Below are 26,269 nucleotides of genomic sequence, written 5' to 3' on the forward strand. Positions count from 1 at the left end.
GAATTTGGCTCAGCGTTCCTGGGAACGTTCTTCAGAAGGAATCCATCTGAAGGCGATTGTTTGAAGCGAAGACTCTTTGCTGCTCTTTCAAATCTGGCGTGTCCTCAACTCGCTTTGTTTTGTGCACAGCGATACAGGCACTGCACACCACTCTACTCACGAGAAAGCTGACCGCCGTTCTCCCCAGCCCCCAAGTCGGCCTTCAAGTTTTCCCTAAACTACCAAAGCTAAATTGGACGAAGGGGGAGGAAGGAGGCTGTGGTTGGGGACCCACTTCCTGCCTCCCTCCACCAGACATCTGGAGCTTCTCCTAACTCCCCACCACAGACGGAAGGAGGAGCAAATCCTGTGCAGAAGATATTCCTGACCACGGAGGCAAGCGAGTTCAGCCCTTTCCCTTACCCCAAGTTACGCATCTTGGTTCTTAAGAAGAGCCTGCTGAATCAAGTCAATGGCCCATCTAGCCCATAATAATAATAATAATAATAATAATAATAATAATAATAATAATAATAATAATTTATTATTTATACCCTGCCCATCTGGCTGAGTTTCCCCAGCCACTCTGGGCTGCTTCCAATTAAGTGTTAAAAACAATACAGCATTAAATATTAAAAGCTTCCCTAAACAGGGCTGCCTTCAGATGTCTTCTAAAAGTCTGGTAGTTGTTTATTTCCTTGGCATCTGATGGGAGGGCGTTCCACAGGGCAGGTGCCACCACCGAGAAGGCCCTCTGCCTGGTTCCCTGTAACCTTACTTCTCGCAATGAGGGAACCGCCATAAGGTCCTCGGCACTGGACCTCAGCGTCCGGGCAGAACGATGGAGGTGGAGACGCTCCTTCAGGTATACTGGGCTGAGGCTGTTTAGGGCTTTAAAGGTCAGCACCAACACTTTGAATTGTGCTTGGAAACTAGCTGGGAGCCAATGCAGATCTCTCAGGACCGGTGATATGTGGTCTCGGTGGGCGCCCCCAGTCACCAGTCTAGCTGCCGCATTCTGGATTAATTGCAGTTTCCGGGTCACCTTCAAAGGTAGTCCCACGTAGACCTGTTCTCTTAGTGGACAACCAGATTCCCATTATAGCAAACCAGCGAGCAGGATCCGAGCACAATCGGCACCTCTCCTCCTGGGGTTTGCAGCAACAGGCATTCAGAAGCATTGCTTCCTCTGGCTGCAGATGCAGAGCGTAGCTAGTAGGCTTTGATGTCAATGTGTCCAATCCTCTTCTAAAGACACCTAGGCTTCCGGCCATCACTGCGTCCTGTGGCAGAGAGTTCCAAAGTTTAACTATGTGCTCCTCCAGCTGCTGAACTACAAATCCCACCGGCTGGGCACTGTTGGGAGTTGTGGTCCAAAGCAGCTGGGGAGCCCCAGGTTTTAGGTGGGGCAGCTTAGTAAAGGTAAAGGGACCCCTGACCATTAGGTCCAGTCGTGGCCAACTCTGGGGTTGCGAAGCTCATCTCGCTTTACTGGCCGAGGGAGCCAGCGTACAGCTTCCAGGTCATGTGGCCAGCATGACTAAGCCGCTTCTGGCGAACCAGAGCAGCGCATGGAAACACCATTTACCTTCCCGCCGGAGCGGTACCTATTTATCTACTTGCACTTTGACATGTTTTCGAACTGCTAGGTTGGCAAGGGCAGGGACCGAGCAACAGGAGCTCACCCCATCGCGGGGATTTGAACCGCCGACCTTCTGATCGGCAAGTCCTAGGCTCTGTGGTTTAACCCACAGCGCCACTCACATCCCGTGGGGCAGGTTACCCAACGTCAAAGGGAAAAAGGGTCTGTTCTGGGTTGCTTCCTCCCCTGAGTTCATTTGAAAAGACAGCAAACGACTCTTCTCCTTATTTGCCCTGCTAGGACTCTTTTGCCTCTAGTGGGGTGAATGGGAGGATTTCAGATATACTTGTTTAACAGTTGTTCTGCGTTTTGAGGTTTTGCATGTGTGTACGTTCGGGGTTTGTTTTTGCCCATTTATACGCAACTGAGGGACTGTTGCCTTTCTTGGGGTGGGGAATAAAGTGAAGTTGACCTGGGGGGGGGGAGTTGTGCTGCCCAAATAAATTTGTTTATCTGTCCTTAATCTTCCAATGCTCAGCTTCATTGTATGTTCATGAGTTTTGGTGTTGCAAGAGAGGGAGAGAATAATTTTTCCCCGTACCACGTATTGTTTTATAAATTTCTATCAAAGCCTGCTCTCCAAAACACAGGAAAACTGTGATTCAAATGGCCCTAATTGGCTAAGAATAATCTATTCCTCGAGGAAAAGCAACAGGGATGTAAAGGCAGAGGACACACTCTCTCTCTCTCTCTCTCTCTCTCTAGCCATCTGGAACGATTTGCTGCACAGGTACATTTTCCTGGCACACCTGCTCTTCACTTGAGGCACAGTATGGCCTGGATCCCGGCCAATGTGAGACATTTTAGTGGGACCCGACAGAGAAAGTCTAGAGGATGCTCCCTCCTGCAAATTAATACGGGGCACAATCCGCTAGGCAATTTTCTTGTGCTTCTTTGATACGAGCATGGAGGGTGCAAGAATAGCACACATTCTGCTTGTGGGGTTCGAGAGGGACTGTACCATATGATCCACTTGACTCCCTGGTCCTGAATGGGTTAACTGTGCCCCTGAAGGACCAGGTGCCCAGCCTGGGGGTCATTTTGGACTCACAGCTGTCCATGGAGGTGCAGATCTGTGTCCAGGGCAGCTGTCTACCAGCTCCATCTGGTACACAGGATGAGACCCTTCCTGCCCGCAGACTGTGTCGCCAGAGTGGTGCATGCTCTGGTTATCTCCCGCTTGGACTACTGCAATGCACTCTACGTGGGGCTACCTTTGAAGGTGAGGCGGAAAATGCAACTAATCCAGAATGTGGCTGCTAGACTGGTGACTGGGAGCAGCCGCCAAGACCATATAACACCGGTCCTGAGAGATCTGCATTGGCTCCCAGTACGTTTCTGAGCACAATTCAAAGTGTTGGTGCTGACCTTTCAAGCCCTAGGCAGCCTCGGCCCAGTAGACCTGAAGGAGCGTCTCCATCCCCATCATTCTGCCTGGACACTGAGGTCCATCTCCGAGGGCCTTCTGGCGCTTCCCTCCCTGCAAGAAGCCAAGATACAGGGAACCAGGTACAGGGCCTTCTCGGTAGTGGCGCCCTCCCTGTGGAACACCCTCCCACCAGATGTCAAGGAAATATCTGACTTTTAGACGGCATCTGAAGGCAGCCTTGTTTAGGGAAGCTTTTAATATTTGATGAATTATTGTGTTTTAATATTTTGCTGGAAGCCACCCAGAGTGGCTGGGGGAACCCAGCCAGATGGGTGGGGTATAAATAATAAATTCTTATTATTATTACTGGCCCCGCTGCTCCTGTTTTATAGAACCATGAATCCTCAGACAGAGAGCAGATGAACAACTCCTCAACCGGGCTGAGCCTGTCGTGTAAATAACTCACATTCAGGACAAAGGCATTCACTGTAGTTTTGGATGCATCCCTTATATTCATTCACACATCCAAAAATGCATTATTGAGAAAGAGGGCTCAGATCTGCATGAAAATTGCATGCATGCCAATTTAGACACACAGGTGCAAAGCATTGGAAGACACAAGATTTACCCACCATGGAAGATTGGCAGATGCAACTAATAGACTACATGGAGATGGCGGAAATGACTGGCAGAATCCGAGACCAGGGAGAGGAGTCGGTCGAGGAAGACTGGAGGAAATTTAAGATTTATTTGCAGAAACAAATTTTTGAATGTTGATGACATTGAAATGATCCGCAGGGGATCTAGAAACAAAGTAAAATGTAAGATTGGATCAATAATAGATAAATTTATAGGATATGGATTTGCTGAACTAATTTTTAAAAGGGATACAAGAACGGGAGACGTGAGGAAGTCGGGAAAATAAGTTAATTGAAGATGTGAAATTAAGAAAGAGGGAATCTTTGTTTTTTGTTATTACATGTGTTTTTATCTCTTTTTTTCTCTTTTTTCCTTTTTCTTTCATTGTGTTTAATGTTTGTATTTTTGTACCGTACTTTGTGACTTTGTATTCTTCTTGTTTTTTGTATTCTTTCTTGAATTTTCTCTTATTTGTTAAAACTCAATAAAATATTTATATATATATATATATATATATATATATGTTTTCGTAGATTTTCACGGGTACAGGAATGCAGGTTTTGGTGTCCTCGGGTGTCTTCCCGTGTAAAAGTTGGGGTGTCTAGGCGACGTTTCGACGAGGTCTCACTCGTCATCTTCAGGCTGGTGCTTTCGGCTTCTTGTTACTGGAACAGAGCGGGATCTCAGTGTTTGAGTTCCTATAAATACTGTAGAGGGGTGTGGTGTATTGCCTCAAAAGTTCTGGGCAGAGGGGAAGTTCCCAGGCTAGTGTTCTTTTCTTCTTTTGTTCCTTAATTACTTGAGGGATATCTTGAGTGATTTCTTGAGTGATATTCTGAGTACCACTTAGGTGGGTCATTAGGTGTGGATTAGTTGCTAAAGCTTTCGTGTCTTGACCTCTTGAATTTGTGAAGAGTTTTTCTGGGAAGATGGCTGTACTGCACTTAGTTGTGCTTTGGCTTGGCTTCGTGTATAGGGGCGAGCTGTGGTTTTGTGCCCTGTGCCAGCCAGATCTGTGTAGGGATTGCAGGGGGGTGCAGCATCCGGAGGTGCCACTATGGTTTGGTTACTGGATGGTGTCTGTAATTTATCTGTGGAGAGGGTCTGGGTTTGGGTCTGGTGTGGTTGATTGGTGGTGGCGTTCTGTGTGCCTCTGGATCTGGTGTCGGTTTTTGTGGGGAGGGCTAATTTCCAGATGTCTGGCAGGCGGGACGTGTCGTCACGCTTGTTCATGTTGTGAGGGTGTTTCTCTATCTCGATGGCTTCCATGATTATTCTCTTGTGGTGATGTTCCATGTTAAAGAGCAATTTGGAATCTGCAAAATTAATTTCGTGTCCTGTTTCTTTCATGTGTTGGAAAAGAGAGGAAGATTTTTCTTCTTTTTTGACGGCATTCTTGTGTTCTGCGATACGTGCATTTATTCGTCTGTTTGTTTGTCCAATGTACGTGGCTGGGCAGACTTTGCAGGGTATTTCATAGACCCCTTGGTTTTCCAACTGGATTTTATCTTTGGGGTTTCTGAGGATATTGGCTATTTTTTGGTTGGTGCAAAAGGCTGTTTTGATATTGTGTTTATGGAGGATTTTGCTAATTTTATCTGTAGTGCCCTTGATATAAGGAAGGAGGGCCATGCCATTGTTTTCTTCCGTGTCTTGGTTTTTGGGGGGTGTTTCTTTTTGGATTAGCTTCTTAACCCTGTTTTGCTGGTATCCATTGGCGATTAACACATTTGAGAGATTCTGTAACTCAGTTGTCAAGTGGTCTTTGTCAGCCAGGCGTTTGGTTCTGGAGATGAGGGTCTTGGCTACGGAGTTTATTTGTGCAGGGTGGTGGTGTGATTGAGCATGTAAGTAGCGGTTGGTGTGTGTTTTTTTCCGGTAGATAGTGTGTCCTAGGGAGCCATCAGGTTTTTTGTAGATTAGGACGTCAAGGAAGGGAAGCTGGTTGTTGGCTTCTATTTCCATAGTGAATTGTATTTTGGGGTGTAGGCTGTTGAGATGTGTGAGGAAGCTATCTAGTTTTTCTTTCCCGTGTGGCCAAATTACAAAGGTGTCGTCAACATATCTGAGCCAAAGTTCAGAAGCCATCGAGATAGAGAAACACCCTCACAACATGAACAAGCGTGACGACACGTCCCGCCTGCCAGACATCTGGAAATTAGCCCTCCCCACAAAAACCGACACCAGATCCAGAGGCACACAGAACGCCACCACCAATCAACCACACCAGACCCAAACCCAGACCCTCTCCACAGATAAATTACAGACACCATCCAGTAACCAAACCATAGTGGCACCTCCGGATGCTGCACCCCCCTGCAATCCCTACACAGATCTGGCTGGCACAGGGCACAAAACCACAGCTCGCCCCTATACACGAAGCCAAGCCAAAGCACAACTAAGTGCAGTACAGCCATCTTCCCAGAAAAACTCTTCACAAATTCAAGAGGTCAAGACACGAAGGCTTTAGCAACTAATCCACACCTAATGACCCACCTAAGTGGTACTCAGAATATCACTCAAGAAATCACTCAAGATATCCCTCAAGTAATTAAGGAACAAAAGAAGAAAAGAACACTAGCCTGGGAACTTCCCCTCTGCCCAGAACTTTTGAGGCAATACACCACACCCCTCTACAGTATTTATAGGAACTCAAACACTGAGATCCCGCTCTGTTCCAGTAACAAGAAGCCGAAAGCACCAGCCTGAAGATGACGAGTGAGACCTCGTCGAAACGTCGCCTAGACACCCCAACTTTTACACGGGAAGACACCCGAGGACACCAAAACCTGCATATATATATATATATATATATATAAGACACACAGGTGCAAAACTCAGGAAGAACTGCCGTAGTTTATATAAGAACGCAATGCACATTCTCCCTAGTGGGGAAGACTGCGGCCAGCTGTGGTGTGTCCCTGCCTGCTGCCCAGGTGATGGGGAACCTGGTGATGGGGAAAGCCAGGGCCCCTGAAAGCCTCCCTTCTTGGGATCCTTTTAAAAATCTTTTTAAAAGACAGCCTTTCAAAGGCTCGACTGCCCTCTGCATAGCAGGGCACGTGGGAAACCCCAATTCCTAGATGCACGGAGGACTCTTTCTGATTTAATCACGCTGCGTGGAAGTGTTTGGCTTGCCCTGCTACTGCGCAGCCCTGCTGTGAGGGAACAGGGCAGCTATGCAGCAAATGCAATTAATTAAAAACCATTTGCCAACTCCCAAACATGGGAGAACCAGCCTCCATGAGGGGGGAAAGGAATTAAATCAGATGACTCAAATTTCCCTGGAGGATTTTATTATTTTTTTTGCTGAAATGTTTCTCTTCGGCTCCAGCTGGCCCAGGAGGAGAACGTCCTGAAGCCAGCCTTGTAGAGCTGCCCAGACAACTACCTCCAAGCTCTGAATTAAGTGTTATATTGGGGTTTTATTTATTGGAAAAGGAGGCATGGATCGTGATCGCCGACCACAAGGCAGAAGGCAGCCTTGGGCCTTGCATCCAGCGGGAAGGGGTTCTCATGAAGCAATGGATCAGTGTGGCTGGAGTGGTTAGAGAGCTTTGGGCTAGGACCTGGGAGACACGGGTTCAAATCCTGCGTCGGCCATATGAAGGCGGTGCTGTTTCTCCACAGTTGGAGGCAGCAATGCTTCTGAATACCAGATGCTGGAAACCACAGGCGGGGAGCAGTCTCTTGTGTTCGAATCCTACTTGTGGGTTTCCCACAGGCATCTGGTTGGTCACTGTGAGAACAGGAGGCTGGACTAGAATGGGCCATTATGAAGCTCTTTGGCTGACCCTGGGCCAGTTACAGTCTCCCAGCCTAACGGAGGGGTCAATTCTGTCCACCAGGAATTGGAATCGACAGGCTTGCTGCCTCCAGCCACAGAGAAACTGAATAGCCACTGGTGAATTGTTGTTGTTGTCCGACTCTTTGTGACCCCCTGGACCAGAGCACGCCAGGCACTCCTGTCTTCCACTGCTTCCCACAGTTTGGTCAAACTCATGCTGGTAGCTTCGAGACCACTGTCCCACCATCTCATCCTCTGACGTCCCCTTCTCCTTGTGCCCTCCATCTTTCCCCACATCAGGGTCTTTTCCAGGGAGTCTTCTCTTCTCATGAGGTGGCCAAAGTCTTGGAGCCTCAGCTTCAGGATCTGTCCTTCCAGTGAGCACTCAGGGCTGATTTCCTTCAGAATGGAGAGGTTTGATCTTCTTGCAGTCCATGGGACTCTCCAGAGTCTCCTCCAGCTCCATAATTCAAAAGCATAAATTCTTCAGCGATCGGCCTTCTTGATGGTCCAGCTCTCACTTCACTGGTGAATTAGCCTCCTAATTTATGGCTCCTTTGTGAAAAACAACTTTCCTCTGTTCCACATGTGGAACAGCTCAGTTGGTAGAGCATGAGACTCTTAAGCTCAAGAGTCGTGGATTCAAGCCCTATGTTGGGAAAAAATTTCCTGCATTGCAAGTTGGTTGGGCTAGATTCGGCTATCAGTCAGTCTCACTGGGTGGAAGTTCCCAAGTTCTCGTTTTAAAAGAGCAAAAGGTCTACCTACCAACATATTTTTACGTACCTCAACCACCTGAAACATTAAAAAGGCCTCAGGCGATTCAACTTGCCATTGTAAGGAAGCGGCTTCACAGAACCAAGAACATCCTGGTCTCCCTTTCCTGCAAATATCCCCCCCCCCAAAAAAGCTCTATTTTATCTGTTCTAGGGATGGGGCGAATCACCTAAGCCAAACCCCCTCAATCACTACTCAGATTGCAATTCACAAACACTGTCCTCTAAAGGGGGCTACCTTTGAAGGTGACCCGGAAACTACAACTAATCTAGAATACGGCAGCTAGACTGGTGACTGGGAGTGGCCACCGAGACCACATAACACTGGTCCTGAAAGACCAACGTTGGCTCCTAGTATATTTCCGAGCACATTTCAAAGTATTGGTGCTGACCTTTAAAGCCCTAACCAGCCTCAGTCCAGTATATCTGAAGGAGTGTCTCCACCCTCATTGTTCTGCCCGGACGCTGAGGTCCAGCGCTGAGGACCTTCTGGCAGTTCCCTCATTGCGAGACGCAAAGCTACAGGGAACCAGGCAGAGGGCCTTCTCGGTAGTGGCACCCGCCCTGTGGAACGCCCTGCCACCAGATGTCAAAGAGAACAACAGCTACCAGACTTTTAGAAGACATCTGAAGGCAGCCCTGTTTAGGGAAGCTTTTAATGTTTGATGTATTACTGTACAGTGGTACCTCGGGTTACACATGCTTCAGGCTACAGACACTTCAGGTTACAGACTCCGCTAACCCAGAAATAGTACCTCGACTTAAGAACTTTGCTTCAGGATGAGAATAGAAATCGTGCTCTGGCAGCAGCAGGAGGCCTCATTAGCTAAAGTAGTGCTTCAGGTTAAGAACAGTTTCAGGTTAAGAACAGACCTCCAGAATGAATTAAGCTCTTAACCTGAGGTACCACTGTATTTTAATATTTTGTTGGAAGCCGCCCAGAGTGGCTGGGGAAGCGGGGTATAAATAATAATAATAATAATAATAATAATAATAATAATAACAAATTACACTCTGCTCCTGTGGTTCTATCTATCTATCTATCTATCTATCTATCTATCTATCATCTATCTTTAAATGTGCTCCTCCAACTGCTTTTTCGTTGAAAGTCCTCCTGAGCATCACAGAATCAACCTCTGTTGTCTTTTCCTTTGTTCAAATTCCCTGTCCATGAGAGCTGGATGCCAAGGGGTCTTCTTTAACCATTCGTTGTCCTGATACTGTTGCTCCCTGCTGGATTCTACCCAACCAAAACTGAGCATTCCAGGAGCTGTGCAGCACACAAGCAGTGGCATCGACCCCAACGGGATTTCATGTGCTCAGAGCTCCAGTTAGAGAGATTTGATCTGAACAATGAAAAAGATTTAAAGGCTTCCGGTCCCAAGGCCATAGCAGAGATGACATCCAACGGGGGGGGGGGGGGGAGCGGGAGAGAGGAGACACACACCGCTGAATGTCTTTGCTGCCGATGTTAGCAGTTGGATTCACCAGAAAGGAACTGAGCTCATTCATCTCTTTTCTGTCCCCTTTATCAAAACAGAGATTGCATGTTCCTTGCAGCAGAGACTTCCTATTTTTGGACGGTGAAGTTCTAGAGCACCATAAATAAGGGCAATTCCGTTTCCCTTCCACAGACTGAAGATTAAAGCTGCTTCCTCAAGTGTGTATTTAAATTGCACCACCCAAAGGCCACGATTCCCAGAGCCATAGTGGGCAGGAGGTAAGAATGGGTGGATCTGTCAATTTAGTTTTTTCTCTACATGTCCAGTCTTAGGTCCAATCCCCCAGTTTCCTACAATAGTTTGCTTTTCTTCTTCTTAAGCAACGGTCCACATAAAAATTCACCAGTGTTTTACTGCAAAATTCTCCTAGTCCTGAGAATTTGTATGCAATTTCATCTAATGTGCACGTTTCTGCAAAGCAAAGCAGTCACACTTCTGTGAAGTCTCTCAGCCCCACTCACCTCACAGAGTGTTTGTTGTGGGGGAGGAAGGGAAAGGAGAATGTTAGCCGCTTTGAGACTCTTTAAAGGGAGTGAAAGGCGGGATATCAAATCCAAACTCTTCTTCTTCTTCTTCCTCTTCAATGTAAGGCATTTTTGTGCACTTATTTTGGCTAATATTTTCACCTCTGTCCACCTAAGTATATGCATTTTCTGTATGCATTACTTGCCTGGAGAACTGCATTGCAAAATTCAGAAAATGAAAATTTCAAAAGATGGCTGAGTTTTGGTGCACATTATTTCAAAATGGGTGAAGCAGGCAAGTCTGCCTTTAAATGCAATCCAAACCAAATTTCTCATTCATCCTTCGCAGGAGGGGAACCCTCGTTCCGATTGCCGATAGTCCAGACACGCCGGCAGCAAATTGGCACAAGAAAAGGAAATGCCCACTGCTCCAGAACAATGACAGCAACTCTCAAAGGCCCTGAAGAGGAAGTGCCTCTTTGATGGGGTATTTCCTGTTTCCTCTTGACCACCACCAATCGTACTTCACGCAGCTGCCCTCTCAGATGCCTTTATGTTGGAGGAATGAGGCCTCTGGCAGGTAGAACCAGAGAGGCCAAGATAATGCATTCACACGGATTGAAAAACAAAGGAAAGTTTTGCTCTCACATTTGCAAGTTCAAGGCGACGCGGGTGGCGCTGTGGTCTAAGCCACAGAGCCTAGGACTTGCCGATCAGAAGGTCGGTGGTTCGAATCCCCGCGACGGGGTGAGCCCCCGTTGCTCAGTCCCTACTACTGCCAACCTAGCAGTTTGAAAGCACGCCAGTGCAAGTAGATAAATAGGTACCGCTCTGGCGGGAAGGGAAATGGTGTTTCCGTGCGCTGCTCTGGTTCGCCAGAAGCGGCTTAGTCATGCTGGCCACATGACCCGGAAGCTGTACGCCGGCTCCCTCGGCCAATAAAGCAAGATGAGCGCCGCAACCCCAGAGTCGCTCGCGATTGGACTTCACTGTCAGGGGTACCTTACCTTTAGCAAGTTCAAAGCGCATACAATTAACTCAGTTTTGCATACTGATTTTTTAAATGAATGCTTCGTTGAAGAGTCATCATCAGTTTGACAATGCACGGCATGGACAAAACGACGGAGAAATATTTCCCTTCCTCTCTTTAACGCTAAAACTGCTGGTCATTCAATGAAGCTGGATGTTGGAGGATTCCAGAGAGATAAAAGAAAGTACTTTATGAGGCGGACAGTTAAGCGATGGAAGTCATTTCCACAGCAGGCAATAGAGGCCACCAATCTAGATGGGCTTTAGAGCAGCGTTTCCTAGTCTTGGGTCTCCAGCTGATTTTGGACTACAACTCCCATCACCCCTAGCTAGCAAGAGCAGTGGTCAGGGACGATGGGAATTGTAGTCCAAAAACAGCTGGCGACCCAAAAATAAATTATTATTATTTGTACCCTGCCCACCTTGCTGGGTTTCTTTAGCCAGTCTGGGTGGCTTCCAACAAAAGATTAAAAATACATTAAAACATCAATCATTAAAAAAAGGGCTGTCTTCAGATGTCTTGCTTGGGGGTTGGGAAACATGGCTTTAGAGGAAGATCAGACAAATTCATGGAGGAAAGAAGAGGAACACCAAGAAGACTGGAAGAAATTCAAAGACTATTTGAATAAATATTGTAATATTAAAAATATGTAACCACATGAAAGAATTAATTAGGCCTAGGACTAAATTAGGATTAAGTAATTAAATAAGAAAGTACAATAAGGAAAGTTAGGAAATATGATATGGTTTTATGAAATAATGATATTGGAAACTGCTGTATATAATCACTAAGAAATTCAGATGGAAGAGATTAAAGGAAGTCAAGTAATATGCTGATGAAGATGGATTTAAATTAATTAATTAAGTTTTAATTTACGTGGTGATTGGATGTATTTTGTTTTATATTCTTTTTGGTGTTTTTTCCCTTTTTATTTTACTCCTTTTTCTCTTTTATTATTGTTTATTCTCTCTTTTGTTATGTTTTTGTATGAAAATAATAAATATTATTGTGTCTAAAATGCTTCTGAATATCAGCTGCTGGAAACTGCAAGAGGAGAGAATGAGGCTGAGATCAGGCCCTTGTTTGGGGCATCCCATAGGCTTCTGGCTGGCCACTGAGAGAACGGGATTTTGGACCAAATGAGATTTACTGCGTCTAGCATCTCTCCCCAGCAGACTTTCCTAAAGGTAGATTTTGGTGGAAAGGGCGATTAAGGTTTGTGGTTGAAGACAACCCCTGAACAGCGCTGCAATGCTTCCCTTGCAAGGGAATCAATGCAACAGTTCTTAAATTTCCCCCAGTCGATTATTTAAGTTTAACGTCCACACGCTCCAAGATGCCAGATTCGCAGCAGGAAAAAAAATACAGGCATCGCCCAATGGCATGAAACAAAAATGGTGCTTCTGGCCTAGGGGTGGTGGGTGGAAATACTGAAGCAATACATTTATAGAAACACAGCTATTCCTCCAAATTCACACTTCTTCAAAGTTTTCAGGTTGTAGTTCTCCAGCCAAAAAGTGCATGCAAAGCGGTGTATACGGACCAAAATTCACATGTCAGAGGGGAAAAGTGAACTATTTTGGAAGAAACCGTTGGCAAGAATATGTCTACAAGGCAAAATCAAGTACAAAAACTCGTATGCCGAATGAAGAGGAACTGAGTCCTTAAGACTGAAGTTGACAAGAATTGCAGATCACATTTACTTGTGGAACTTCCTTGGGAGATAGTGGGGTGTGGCAAGAGAAGGGAACAAAATAAAATCCCCCCCGTTACAAACATTTCACACGATACGTGGAAGATCTTAAAAGGGCGTTTCTGAAAAGAAAAAAAGACCTCTTCATGATTTGTAAAACCCCGTCCAGTTTTGAGCGCATTTGGAAAATAAAAAGGGGAGGAAGGAGTTGAGATCATCTGAAATTTGGAATTCACATGCCTTTTTCTACATCTGCTCTGAATTAAACTCTCCATAGGACTGCCTTGCATGCAATAGGATAATTGCTTACAGATTTGGGATTTTCTTCCTCCCCTTCAGTGCTCTCGCTCTCTCGAAAACATGAATTTTAAAAGGAGGGAGAGGAGGAGGAGGAGGAGGAAGAGAGAAAGTCAAACACAACCCAGAATTCTCTTGGAAGAGGAACACCAGGAAAAAAAAAAGAGGGGAAGAGAGAGGGGAAGAATGAATCACAACGCGATGGGCACACCAGAAAACGAAGCCTAACAGAAAATAAAAGGCCCGGTTGTAAATATACTCTCCTGAAGGCTAAATGCAGGAAGAGATAAATACAGAAGAATCTGCCCGTTTTTCGAAGTAGCTGTCAAGCTTTAAAAAGATGCCACAATGACCAAAACAAGCTACAAGAAAAACAACATAGCCTTGTATCTTTCGTCAGCACGGACAAGTCACTGTCTTCTTCAGAATATGGGGGTTGGCCTTGCAACAAAAGCTCCTTTTTTGTACCCAAATTCACATGCAGGGAATCCAGCTGGTAAAGTTGGATGATACACATCCAACGTGATACACATTTGCATTTTTTAAATATATAAATTCACTGCAACAGTTCCCTTCCTGCCCCCCCCCCTTTCAACACAGACCACCGTGCAGCTGCAAAGCCGTTCTAGCAGGAAAATGTGCTTAACTTCTCCCGTAAGGCTGTCCTGCATGCAATTGCCCCGGGTTTTGGAGATTAGATGTCAAAGATGCTCATCAGCCAACACAACCCAAACCTGCTTGCCAACCAATTACGCACACACAAACAAACACACACACAAATACACACTTCCAGTTCCTGAGCATTTGGCTGGCAGCTCCCGGATGAAGTTCCCTGCTGGTAAAATAACTAGATATTAACTCTTCTCAGTGGGAACCCCTTTTCTTCCTATTAATCTTCATCAAGGGCTCTTTTTTGCCATGATCTATTAATCCAATAAAAAACGAACAAGCCCTGCAGTCTGCAAGCTGCTAGCTCTGGAACGGCCCCTTCGACACCTGCCTTGGAAACAGGAGCCGTTTCAAGACTGCAGTCCTTCAAATTCATTTTCAATCCTAGCGGCGCTTTAGGTCCAGGGCCAGTTAGCATATCCAGCCATGCGGTCTACAACTGCAGCGTGTTCCCCCGGTGCTAGGAAGCTGCTGATGCCTTCACAAGATGGAGAGTTACCATCCCAGCTCTGGGGACCTCAGCTTAGGAAGGATAATGACAAGCTGGAGGAATAGGCCAGGGAGATACAGCGATATACGGGCCAGAGCCGGTATGTAGGGGCAGACAGCGATGACAGCTTCGCTTGGTGGTATATCGCTGGTGAAACCGCCATCGCACTCTGCCCCTGCGGAGGGAGAATAATACTACAGTGGTGCCCCGCAAGACGAATGCCTCGCAAGACGGAAAACTCGCTAGACGAAAGAGTTTTCCGTTTTGGAGGTGCTTCGCAAAATGAATTTCCTATGGGCTTGCTTCGCAAGACGACAATGTCTTGCGAGTTCCTGCTGGTTTTTTCCCCTCCCCCCTTTTTCTAAGCCGCTAAGCCGCTTATCAGCTGATCCGATCAGCAGATAAGCCGCTAAAAGCCGCTAATAGCGCTAATCCGCTAATCCGTCAATGGGCTTGCTTCGCAAGACGAAAAAACCGCTAGACGAAGAGAATCACAGAACAGATTCTTTTCGTCTTGCGAGGCACCACTGTAATAATTTATTATTTATACCCCGCCCATCCGGCTGAGTCTCCCCAGCCACTCTGGGCGGCTCCCAATCAAATGTTAAAAACAGTACAGCATTAAATATTAAATACTTCCCTAAACAGGCTGCCTTCAGATGTCTTCGTGACTCCTTGCTTCCTGACCCTCAGACTCTTGGCTTCCTGACTCCTGTTCCTGCTCCCACCCCGCCATCTTGCCCCCGGTCCCGACGTCCCCAGCTGGGACTTCAACCGCCCATAAACCGGACTGTGACACCCTCCAAGTCTACAGTTTGATGATTCTAAGAGCAAACTCTGCCCATCTTCCAGACCTACCCTTCACAAGGCAAGGAGCAAAACCCCCCACTGTGCTTTACTGAACTTGGGATCTATTTTTTGGGAGGGGGGGTTAATGAATGTGTGGCATCCATCGCCAAGTCAGCACAATTGCCACCTGAAAATGGAACCGAGCAACATTGCAGGACATGAGGAAGCAGAGGGGATGGGGGGGGACCAGCTGCAACCTTTCGCTCCTTTGGGCTTGGCCAGAAGAACTGCCTTGAGGACTAGGTAAAAGCCCTTGTCATGGGTGTGCACAATACAACGTACTTTGGTAGTTACTTGCAGCGGCAATGGGGAACCTTTCTCAGCCTGAGAACCGCATTCCCTCTGGGTCATCTCCCAGCGGTCACATGCCAGTGGTGGGCGGGGCCAGGGGCAGGAAGTGGGAGGAGCCACACCTGGGAATTTCACCTTTGCACAGCAGGCTAGTCCCTGCACAAACTTGCACGCTCCTCCGTCCAATCTGGCAAGCAAGTAGCATTCAACAGAGTTCAAGGCCACATTCCAGACAGGCTAAAACTCTTAAAGACAACAGCTTGGTTAGAGAAAAGTGCAGCTGGGGGGAGTTCCTAGAGTCAAACAGATGAGATCTGGTCCCTGGAGCCCTGAAGTTTCCCATCTCTTACCTGCAGCATACAAATAACCAATAAATAAATAGTAAACGCACAAGACGTAACCGGCTGTAAGTTTGAAAAAATAATATATACTATTCATTGTATTGAATTGTAGATTTCAACATAAGTAGCCCATAAAGTTCAATGAAGAAAGTAGGAGACCCAGTGGATCAGTTCTTTCTCTAATCAGTTTATGCATACGGTCCATATATGTGAAAGTGTCTATTCCACCTGCCTGTTCATAGAGTCCAACAATCTGCACAAAAGGTTGTTGCAGTTCCACAGAATCCTTTCACAGAGTCTAAGACAAGGATTTCTGGAATATTAGCCTTGTTCCGCCATCCTGGGCTTCATCAGTAGTACAAACTCGTATATGATATCACAGGACAGTGGATCTTATAGCATAGTAGTAGCAAAACAAGGCTAATAGGTTTATAGGTTTTTCAGCTTTGCTGTGTGTCTAACAGATGAGCCACTGTGAGAAAAGTGACAAATAAATGTAATAAATAATAATTAGCAGTGGGGCCATCACTATTATGGCCATTAGCAAAAGTATTAATTGTGCCTTTCTGCCCCCAATGTGCAAAACAATATAAAAAACACCTATACAGTCGTACCTCGGTTCTCAAACACCCTGGAACTCGTACGTTTTGGCTCCCGAACGATCGGAAACCAGAAGTGAGTGTTCTGGTTGTTTAATGTTCCTTTGGAAGCCAAACGTCCAATGGGGCTTCCGCAGCTTCTGATTGGCTGCTGGGGCTTCCTGCAGCCAATCAGAAGCCTTGCTTTGGAACTCGAATGTTTCAGAAGTCGAACGGACTTCCGGAACAGATTCCGTTCGACTTCAGAGGTACGACTGTATTATATTTCAGCAGATGTTTTTGCAGCTCAGAGTCCACTTCCTCAAGTGCATGAAGTCTTATCCTCAGTTGACAGAGGCACGTTCATGTGTGTAAAATTTACACAGGGACACTGGGGGGTGGGGAATGTAAAACAGAATCAAATAGCAATGGAATGCAGAAAATAACCAACTGTGGCAACTCAACTAAAGCTTAAATGTATGCAAAACAAGCACACCAACTGATCACAATAGCAGTAATTGGCACAATTATCATTGCTAACACTTGTAGCAGGACAGGAAACCATTGTCTCGATTCATGCCCAAATGGACAGAATCAAACTTTCAAATAACTTCTGATTTAGCAGATTCATGCTGGGGGCATCCCTTTGATATTTCTTGGTTGGAAAATACCAACTTCATTTTAAGGTGCTGCAAAACTCTGTTGGTTTTGATGCAACAGGCTAACTTGCACACATACTATCATTCCACAGAGAAGAAATGTGGCTTCTGTGCTCGCCCAACCACCTACTTCCAAAGACTACAGCATCCACAACTACTACTACACTTTGCAATTCAAGCACTTTGCACGTCGCCTGTACAACAACCCTGCAAGGCAAGGGGTTAGCTGGAGGGCTGAAGGCTGAGAGACAGTGCCTTGCCGAAGGCAACTTAGGGAATGCAGGTGGGAGGGACGATTATAGAAACTTCCATTATCCAAACTCCCCCAAAACTGAATGCAATACACTGCTACTTACAGAAGTTGATACAGGTGGGGAGACCATCCCATAAACCTCAGCACCCAACCTATGTGGCAACTAAAAGTGATCTTTCTTAGCGAGCAAGATTGCACCAGGATCTCACATATTTCAGCACTATTGCACAACACCTAAAACCAACAAGTTGAACTCTGCATTCTAGATGCGGAGCAGCGATGGGGAATTTGGAGCAACATCTGGAGAGTCAAAACTCCCATGACCTTTGGCCACTTTGGCTGGGGCTGATGCTTGTTGTCGTCCAACAACATCTGGAGAACTAGGGTTTCCCCCCATCCCTGGTGCAGAGTGAAGCCCCACTTGCATTAAAGGGTCATTTGCAGGACAAAACTTTGGCCCAGCACACTAGACCAGAGTGCGGTCTTAACGCAGACCCAGCCCTGCAACCAACTTTCCCTTCAAACTCTTACAAATCGCAAGTGGAAATAACTCCCCTTATCTCCCCATCAGAGGGCCAGGCCTGGAGTCTCCACAAATCCCTCACGGTCCATGTGTGCTGCAACATTATCATCCCTCTCCCTTATCAGCGTGGTCACCAAGTCCCAAAAAACACAAAGGGGAAGGGCTGGTGGTGTAACTCCACCAAGCTGTTGAGAATTGGGGGTGGGGGGGTGAGAATAACAGGCGGGGGAAAAGGGTTTCCTTGCTGCGATTTTTCTAACCCTATGCGCACATTCAGGGCCATTTACCGTATTTTTTGCACCATAACACTCACTTTTTTCCTCCTAGAAAATAAGGGGAAATGTCTGTGCGTGTTATGGAGCGAATGCCTATGGGTGGCAGGGGGGATCTGCTGCGGTCGTGAGCAGAGGATCCATGGTTCCCCTTCCTTCCCTCCTCCGTGGTTACAAAGCATGGATCCACATGGATCCTCAGGATTTTTGCATTGGGCTACTCCAAACTCACTGTCAGATCACATGTCTGTGGCCACAGCATGAACCACAAAAATAATATATCCACTATTTTGTTTAGAATATTTTTTTCCTTGTTTTCCTCCTCTAAAAACTATGTGCGTATTATGGTCTGGTGCGTGTTATAGAGCGAAAAATACGGTAATTGCCATCCAGCCTTGCACATTGTCAGCCAACAGGCTTTCCATGCCAAAACTGAGCCCCAAAATGTCATGAGCATTAAACCCAGGATGGGGAACTCCTTGCAACCCCAGCCAGCATGGCCAATAGTCAGGGATGGTGGGAGCAGTGTTCGAAATTTGCCAGGCGCATTTTGCCACCTGGCTGCTGGACAATAAAGAAGGCTGATCGCCGAAGAATTGATGCTTTTGAATTATGGTGCTGGAGGAGACTCTTGAGAGTCCCATGGACTGCAAGAAGATCAAACCTCTCCATTCTGAAGGAAATCAGCCCTGAGTGCTCACTGGAAGGACAGATCCTGAAGCTGAGGCTCCAAGACTTTGGCCACCTCATGAGAAGAGAAGACTCCCTGGAAAAGACCCTGATGTTGGGAAAGATGGAGGGCACAAGGAGAAGGGGACGACAGAGGACGAGAAGGTGGGACAGTGTTCTCGAAGCTACCAGCATGAGTTTGACCAAACTGCGGGAGGCAGTGGAAGACAGGAGGGCCTGGTGTGCTCTGGTCCAGGGGGTCACAAAGAGTCGGACACGACTAAACAACAACAATTGGCCACTTGTGACCAAGTGATGATGCCCAGGAGGCGCATGCCTGGGGAACATGGGATCTAGACTGTTTTCACACGCTAATGCCACATCCTGTAGAACTCGTGATACAGCCATACCTTGGTTCTCGAACCTAATCCATTCCGGAAGTTCGTTCGACTCCTGAAACCATTCAAAAACCAAAGCGCGGCTTCCAATTGGCTGCAGGAGATTCCTGCACTCGATCTGAAGCCCCGTCGGACGTTTGGCTTCCGAAAAACATTCGAAAACCAGAACACACACTTCCAGGTTTTTGGCATTTGGGAGCCAATTTGTTTGTCAACTAAGACATTCGAGAACTAAGGTATGACTGTATTTTATCTGCACGATCAGAATAAATTTCAGGAAGTGAAATGTTGTATTGAAAAAGATGACTTTTGAGCTGTCTGGCCCCAAAACTGGCAACTAGGCATTCCATTTCGGTGACTGCAACCCTGATTGGTGCACGACTTATATATCTGAGTTTCTAGCATCTGGGGGGCACACACAGGCCGTTTCCGAGCCCCAGCCACCTCAGCCAAGCCCCATCCCTTTGGGAGGAAGGATTTCGAAGCATCGAGGCAGAGATGCTCCTCCGTGTGCTCTTATTTCCACGGAACTCCAGGCAGCCGAAGGATGCCACCCAAGTATGCGCCATCACAGCTGATCCAAGCAAGACGGAGACAGAAGGGAATTCGGTTTATTCCCCTCGCTGCTTGACCGGAGGAGTCCAGCCAAGTGACTGCACAGCCTATGGGGAGGGTGGGGGTTGCACAGATGCACCCCACACATTGCAACTCTGTTTCCAGAGACCCAGTTTCCAGGAATACAAATTGGGGGGGAGGGCACAGCCTATTCGAGGGGGGCACAGAGGCACCCCACACATTGCAACTCTGTTTCCAGAGACCCAGTTTCCAAGCACACAAAGTGGGGGGAGGGCACAGCCTACTCGAGGGGGGGCACAGAGGCACCCCACACATTGCTACTCTGTTTCCAGAGACCCAGTTTCCAGGAACACAAATTGGGGGGGAGGGCACAGCCTATTCGAGGGGGGCACAGAGGCACCCCACATATTGCAACTCTGTTTCCAGGCACACAAATGAGAGGGGGGGAGAGCGCTGTATCCTGGCTGGATGAGCTGCCAGCCCCCCGCTCTGCCCCACAACTCCCCGTGCAAAAGGCTCTCCGAAGGCACAAAGTTAGAGCCCCCAAACTTCGAACCCCCCCCCCCGCGTCCCTTCCAAAGAAAGCCAGCCCCCGATCTTGTGGGTTTTTTTTTTTTTTTTTTGCAAAGCTTTGCTCCCGCCCCAGAGAAAAGCAGCACCCCCCTTGATTCAAAACAACCCGGGGTTCCCAAGAGGGAGACCCCCCTCGAGTTTGAATGCTCGCCTCCAAATCTGAGCGCCCCACAGAAACGCAACCCCCCCCAAAAAATAACCCCAGCCCCACAGCTTGAAAAAGTCCTCCAACTTTGAGCGAAGGGACCCCCGACCTCGGAGCCGAGAGAGAAGCAGCAAAAAGGGGGGAGCTCGGGACCCCCTTATTCCGAGAGGAGGAGTTTTGAGGGGCGCCCCCGCTTCTCGGCTCCCCTCCGACGCCGCCGCTCACCTCGCCTCTTCCCGCGTCTCCCTCGCCGGCTGCCCGTCCGACCCTCCCGCGCGCGCCGCTCCCGCAGCTGCAGCTCCTCGTCCGCTCCTCCCCTCGCGCTGCCCGGCAGCCGACTGGCGCTGCTGCGCTCGCAACACATGGACTGGGGGGGGGGGAGGAGCAAGCCCCGCCGACGGGGACCGTACCAAGCGCCGCCGCGGGGGTGGCCCAGGCAGCCGCGCCCGCGGAGAGCCGGCCTCTCTCTCGCGCGCGCGCGCTCAGGTTCTTCCTCTCGCTGAGCCAGAGGAGGAAGAGGAGGAGAGATACAAAGAGCGCAGGGGGGGGGGGAAAGGGGGGCATCTTCCCGCCGCTCTTTCCCCTCTCGACTCCCCCCCTTCTTGGTACGATCCCTCTCCGCGCGCCCAACTTGCCGCACTCTTTGAAGAGGAGCGTCACTCGCGGCGCTGCGCAGCCGGTGCGGAGTCGGCGGAGCGGGCGGAGGGAGAGGCGCCCGGAGGAGGACGCTGCCTTTCGCTCCCGAAGCGCTCGGGACCTCCCTCGCCCCATCCTCCCAGCCCCAGAGATGGGCAGGAGGCGGAGGGGTTTGCTCCGCAGTGGAGTGGGAGGGAAGGCGCTCTGCACGCGCTCAGAGGCACCCTGGCTCCCCCTCCTGTTGCGGGGGGGGGGGAGAGCGCAGGGGGAAGCGGAGCTGCCGATCGGTGGAAGAAACAGGAGTCGGTTGATCGAGATCTGTTGTTGTTGCTGCTGCTGCTGCTGCTGCTGCTGAGGCTGTTAAATTGCAAGCCCAGGATTCCCTTTTTTTAAAATACAGTGGTACCTCGGGTTACATACGCTTCAGGTTACATGCACTTCAGGTTACAGACTCTGCTAACCCAGAAATAGTGCTTCAGGTTAAGAACTTTGCTTCAGGTTGAGAACAGAAATCGTGCTCCGGCGGCATGGCAGCAGCAGGAGGCCCCATTAGCTAAAGTGGTGCTTCAGGTTAAGAACAGTTTCAGGTTAAGTACAGACCTCCAGAACGAATTAAGTACTTAACCCAAGGTACCACTATTCCCTTTTTTAAATAAAACAATTTATAGATTTTCCAAAAATAACAAAAAATAAAACAATAAAAATACAGAAACAAAACATAGCAAAACAAATTGACTTCCCTCTAGTCCATTCCTTGGTTCCATTATTTATCAATATACTGCATGTCCATTGTTCAGTTGGAACCTTACTTAAATTACTTATTATCCATTCATAACAAAATTACAAGTGGTTTTAAAAGCCTGCTACTGTGTTAACCTGTGTACAACACTTGCAAGCCCAATATTCCAAGGGTTAACTCAGACAAATAAAGCAAGCATGTTTGCCTGCCTGCCTTTTTATTTAGCAACACTTTTTGAAATCACCAGCCACTTCCGAAGTGATCAGTCTGACCCGTTAATTGGGCTGCATTGATTCGTTTGTTTGTTTGTTTGTTTGTTTGTTTGTTTATTAAAACGTATCTACCACTGTGGGTTAAATCACAGAGCCTAGGACTTGCCGATCAGAAGGTTGGCAGTTCGAATGTGGGGTGAGCTCCCGTTGCTCGGTCCCTGCTCCTGACAACCTAGCAGTTCGAAAGCACGTCAAAGTGAAAGTAGATAAATAGATACCACTCCGGCGGGAAGGTAAACAGCGTTTCCGTGCGCTGCTCTGGTTCGCCAGAAGCAGCTTAGTCATGCTGGCCACATGACCTGGAAGCTGTATGCCGGCTCCCTCGGCCAATAAAGCGAGATGAGCGCCGCAACCCCAGAGTCGGCCATGACTGGACCTAATGGTCAGGGGTCCCTTTACCTTTACCACTTTTATCAATCTCACAGTGGTTCTCAAGAGACGTTTTTAAAAACCTATTAAAACCAGAAAATCAGAACAGATCACGCATAATTTGGACAATGACACCAACCGGATCTGGCAAAGGGATCAAGCGGTCAAGAGATCTTTAAACTGTCTTCAAGAGCACCCCATTGCTGGCCCTCTCCAGATCTCCAATGGCAGCTCATTCAAAAGGGCCTCATCCAAGGATCAAAGCAGAAAATCCCGTTGCTTCTGCCCGTTAGCTGTGCTGGGTAGGGCAGGTGGGAGTTATAGTCCGAAACATCTGGAGGGCGCCAGGTAGGGGGAAGGCATGAGTAGAATGTGTGCTTTTATTTAAAATGCATCTCTGGGTTATTTGTGGGGCATAGGAATTCGTTCATATATAATTTTTCAAAATATAGTCCGGCCCCCCACAAGGTCTGAGGGACAGTGGACCGGCCCCCTGCTGAAAAAGTTTGCTGACCCCTGGTATGGCACTTAGAATCATAGAATCATAGAATCATAGAGTTGGAAGAGACCACAAGGGCCATCGAGTCCAACCCCCTGCCAAGCAGGAAACACCATCAGAGCACTCCTGACATATGGTTGTCAAGCCTCTGCTTAAAGACCTCCAAAGTAGGAGACTCCACCACACTCCTTGGCAGCAAATTCCACTGTCCAACAGCTCTTACTGTCAGGAAGTTCTTCCTAATGTTTAGGTGGAATCTTCTTTCTTGTAGTTTGGATCCATTGCTCCGTGTCCGCTTCACTTGAGCAGCAGAAAACAACCTTTCTCCCTCCTCTATGTGACATCCTTTTATATATTTGAACATGGCTATCATATCACCCCTTAACCTCCTCTTCTCCAGGCTAAACATGCCCAGCTCTCTTAGCCGTTCCTCATAAGGCATCGTTTCCAGGCCTTTGACCATTTTGGTTGCCCTCCTCTGGACATGTTCCAGTTTGTCAGTGTCCTTCTTGAACTGTGGTGCCCAGAACTGGACACAGTACTCCAGGTGAGGTCTGACCAGAGCAGAATACAGTGGCACTATTACTTCCCTTGATCTAGATGCTATACTCCTATTGATGCAGCCCAGAATTGCATTGGCTTTTTTAGCTGCCGCGTCACACTGTTGGCTCATGTCAAGTTTGTGGTCAACCAAGACTCCTAGATCCTTTTCACATGTACTGCTCTCAAGCCAGGTGTCACCCATCTTGTATTTGTGCCTCTCATTTTTTTTTTTGCCCAAGTGCAATACTTTACATTTCTCCCTGTTAAAATTCATCTTGTTTGTTTTTGCCCAGTTCTACACTTACGAGTGTAGGACTAGGACCCAGGAGACCAGGGTTCGAATCCCCACTGAAACGCACTGAGTGATCTTGGGAGAGTCACTCTCTCTTGGCCTGACCCACCTCGCAGGGTTGTTGTGGGGATTAAACGAGGAAAGAGAGAACCATTTGTGGCGTCTTGAGCTCCTGGGAGACATTGGTGGGATATAAATGCAATAATAAATAAAAATAACCCCCTAAAGCAGGCGTCAGCAAACTTTTCCAGCAGGGGGCCAGGCCACTGTCCCTCAGCCCTTGTGGGGGGCCGGATTATATTTTGGGAGGGAAATGAATGAATTCCTATGCCCCACAAATAACCCAGAGATGCATTTTAAATAAAAAGACACATTCTGCTCATGTAAAAACACGCTGATTCCTGGACCGTCCGTGGGCTGGATTGAGAAGGCGATTGGGCCGGATCTGGCCCCCGGGCCTTAGTTTGCCTACCCATGTGTTATACCATGCTGGCTCCCAATGGACTACAACTCCCATCAGCCCCCAGCCAGCAACAGGCCATGGACGGGGCTGAGGGGAGTCATAGTCCTAGAACAGCTGGGAGTGACCAGGTTTCCAAGACTGGAATATACCAGCAGTTCCCAAACACAGGAGGCAGGAGGAAAAGCAAGAGCGAGACAAGCAGTGGTGTGTTTACAGGAAGGAAGGTTTAGTTTAAAATTAGAAAGGGGGGAAAAAAAGAAAAGAATCCTGGGCTCTAATCCAGGGAGCTGCTCTGTTATATATATGCAAGCTTCAGGCACTCGCTGCAGGAGCTTTCTCCTTCTCTGAAGCATCACATTGCGAGCGACTTGCAAGGAGGGGTCTCCCTGCATGACTCCACAGGCTGAAGGGTTCAGCATTTCTTTTAACTAAGAATATATATAAAGTAAAGGGACCCCTGACCATTAGGTCCAGTCATGACCGACTCTCACTTTACTGACCAAGGGAGCCGGCGTACAGCTTCCGGGTCATGTGGCCAGCATGACTAAACCACTTCTGGTGAACCAGAGCAGCGCACGGAAACACTGTTTACCTTCCCGCCGGAGTGGTATCTATTTATCTACTTGCACTTTGACATGCTTTCGAACTGCTTGGTGGGCAGGAGCAGGGACCGAGCAACGGGAGCTCACCCCGTCGTGGGGATTCGAACCGCCGACCTTCTAATCGGCAAATCCTAGGCTCTGTGGTTTAACCCACAGCGCCACTCACGTCCTTAAGAATATATATACAGTGGTGCCTCGCAAGACGAAATTAATTCGTTCCGCAAGTTTTTTCTTCTTGTGAGTTTTTCGTCTTGCGAAGCACGGTTTCCCATAGGAATGCATTGAAAATCAATTAATGCGTTCCTAGGGAAACCGCTTGCCAGGCTGGCGGTGCGGAGAAGGGCTTTTCTCCCCACCGCAAGCCTTCAGGACAGGTACGGGAACAGAGGGGAAGGCACGCAGCGCTTTCCCTCTGTTCCCGGGGCTTGCGTGGGAGGAGGGTTTTTCCTCCCCACCGCCAACATTCAGAACAGCATTCTGAATGTTGGCGGTGGGAAGGAAAACCCTCCTCCCACCCCAAGTCTTCAGGAAAGCCATCCGAAGCTGGGCGGCTGGAGAAGGTGTCCCCGCCCCCCCCCGCCCGGCATCGGAGCTTCGTTCCGAAGCCGGGCGGCGGGAGGAGGTCCGAGGACAGTGGGGAAGACGCGCTGCGCTTCCCCGCTGTCCCGGAGATTTCCCTATGGGCTGTCGTCTTGCGAAGCAAGCCCATAGGGAAATTCGTTTTGCGAAGCGCCTCCAAAACGGAAAACCCTTTCGTCTAGCGGGTTTTCCGTCTTGCGAGGCGTTCGTCTTGCGGGGCACCAGTGTATAGTGGCCATGGGCCCTACACTGAGGAGGACTGTTCTCTGAATGAAGGGCTGTCTGGTCAAAGTCCCATTCAAGGACAAAGCATGCTGAGTCCTGCAAGAGGACTTTGGTGTTGCCCATCAACTGAGCAGAAGCTGGACAAAAGGCCAGCACTGCCAGGTCAGGAGCTTCCCAAACCCTACGATTTCAGGGCCCCTGTGCTGGGCCTGTACGTAACCTGTGCAATGCGGTCCAGGTCTGGTCCAGAATCCAAAGGTTCCGTTAGGAGTCATTCCGACAGGGCCATGGCAGGACGCGAGGCAGAAAACCAGGCAAAGACAGGTACAGGATCTCAGGCAGGATCTGGCATGCAGCAATGTTGCAGCCACAACCTGGGGCGGGGTCCGACAGCCTTTTATCTTTGTCGGGGTAGCGGCCAGTCCTGATCCCCCAGTGACTCACCTCCCTGTTTTGCCCGGAGGCGAGCACTCCTCCTGCGAGTACTCAGGTCTCTCCTCTCAGACCTTAGTCTCTGTAGCTCGGGAGACGTTGGTGGGTTACTAGACCCAGAGTTATTTTGCATTTGTATGTAAATTCTAGCAAT

At 48.2% G+C, this 26,269-nt stretch overlaps 1 protein-coding gene across 3 annotated transcripts in view; it reads right to left on the minus strand.

Annotated features, from left to right (window-relative positions):
* FRMD6 (FERM domain containing 6) overlaps window positions 1-26,269 on the minus strand; it is a 159,338-nt gene that overhangs the window by 76,658 nt on the left and 56,411 nt on the right. Inside the window, exon 1 of one of the 3 annotated variants that reach the window (XM_083515213.1) lies at window positions 20,690-20,964. The exons of the other annotated variants lie outside the window; for them this stretch is intronic. The gene's annotated coding sequence lies outside the window, so the exon portion shown is untranslated. Of the gene's footprint in view, window positions 1-20,689; window positions 20,965-26,269 lie in introns of those variants that run through there. 3 annotated transcript variants of the gene reach the window in all.

Source organism: Podarcis liolepis (genome assembly GCF_965112155.1).
Source record: "Podarcis liolepis genome assembly, chromosome: 1".
Taxonomy (NCBI): Eukaryota; Metazoa; Chordata; class Lepidosauria; order Squamata; family Lacertidae; genus Podarcis; species Podarcis liolepis.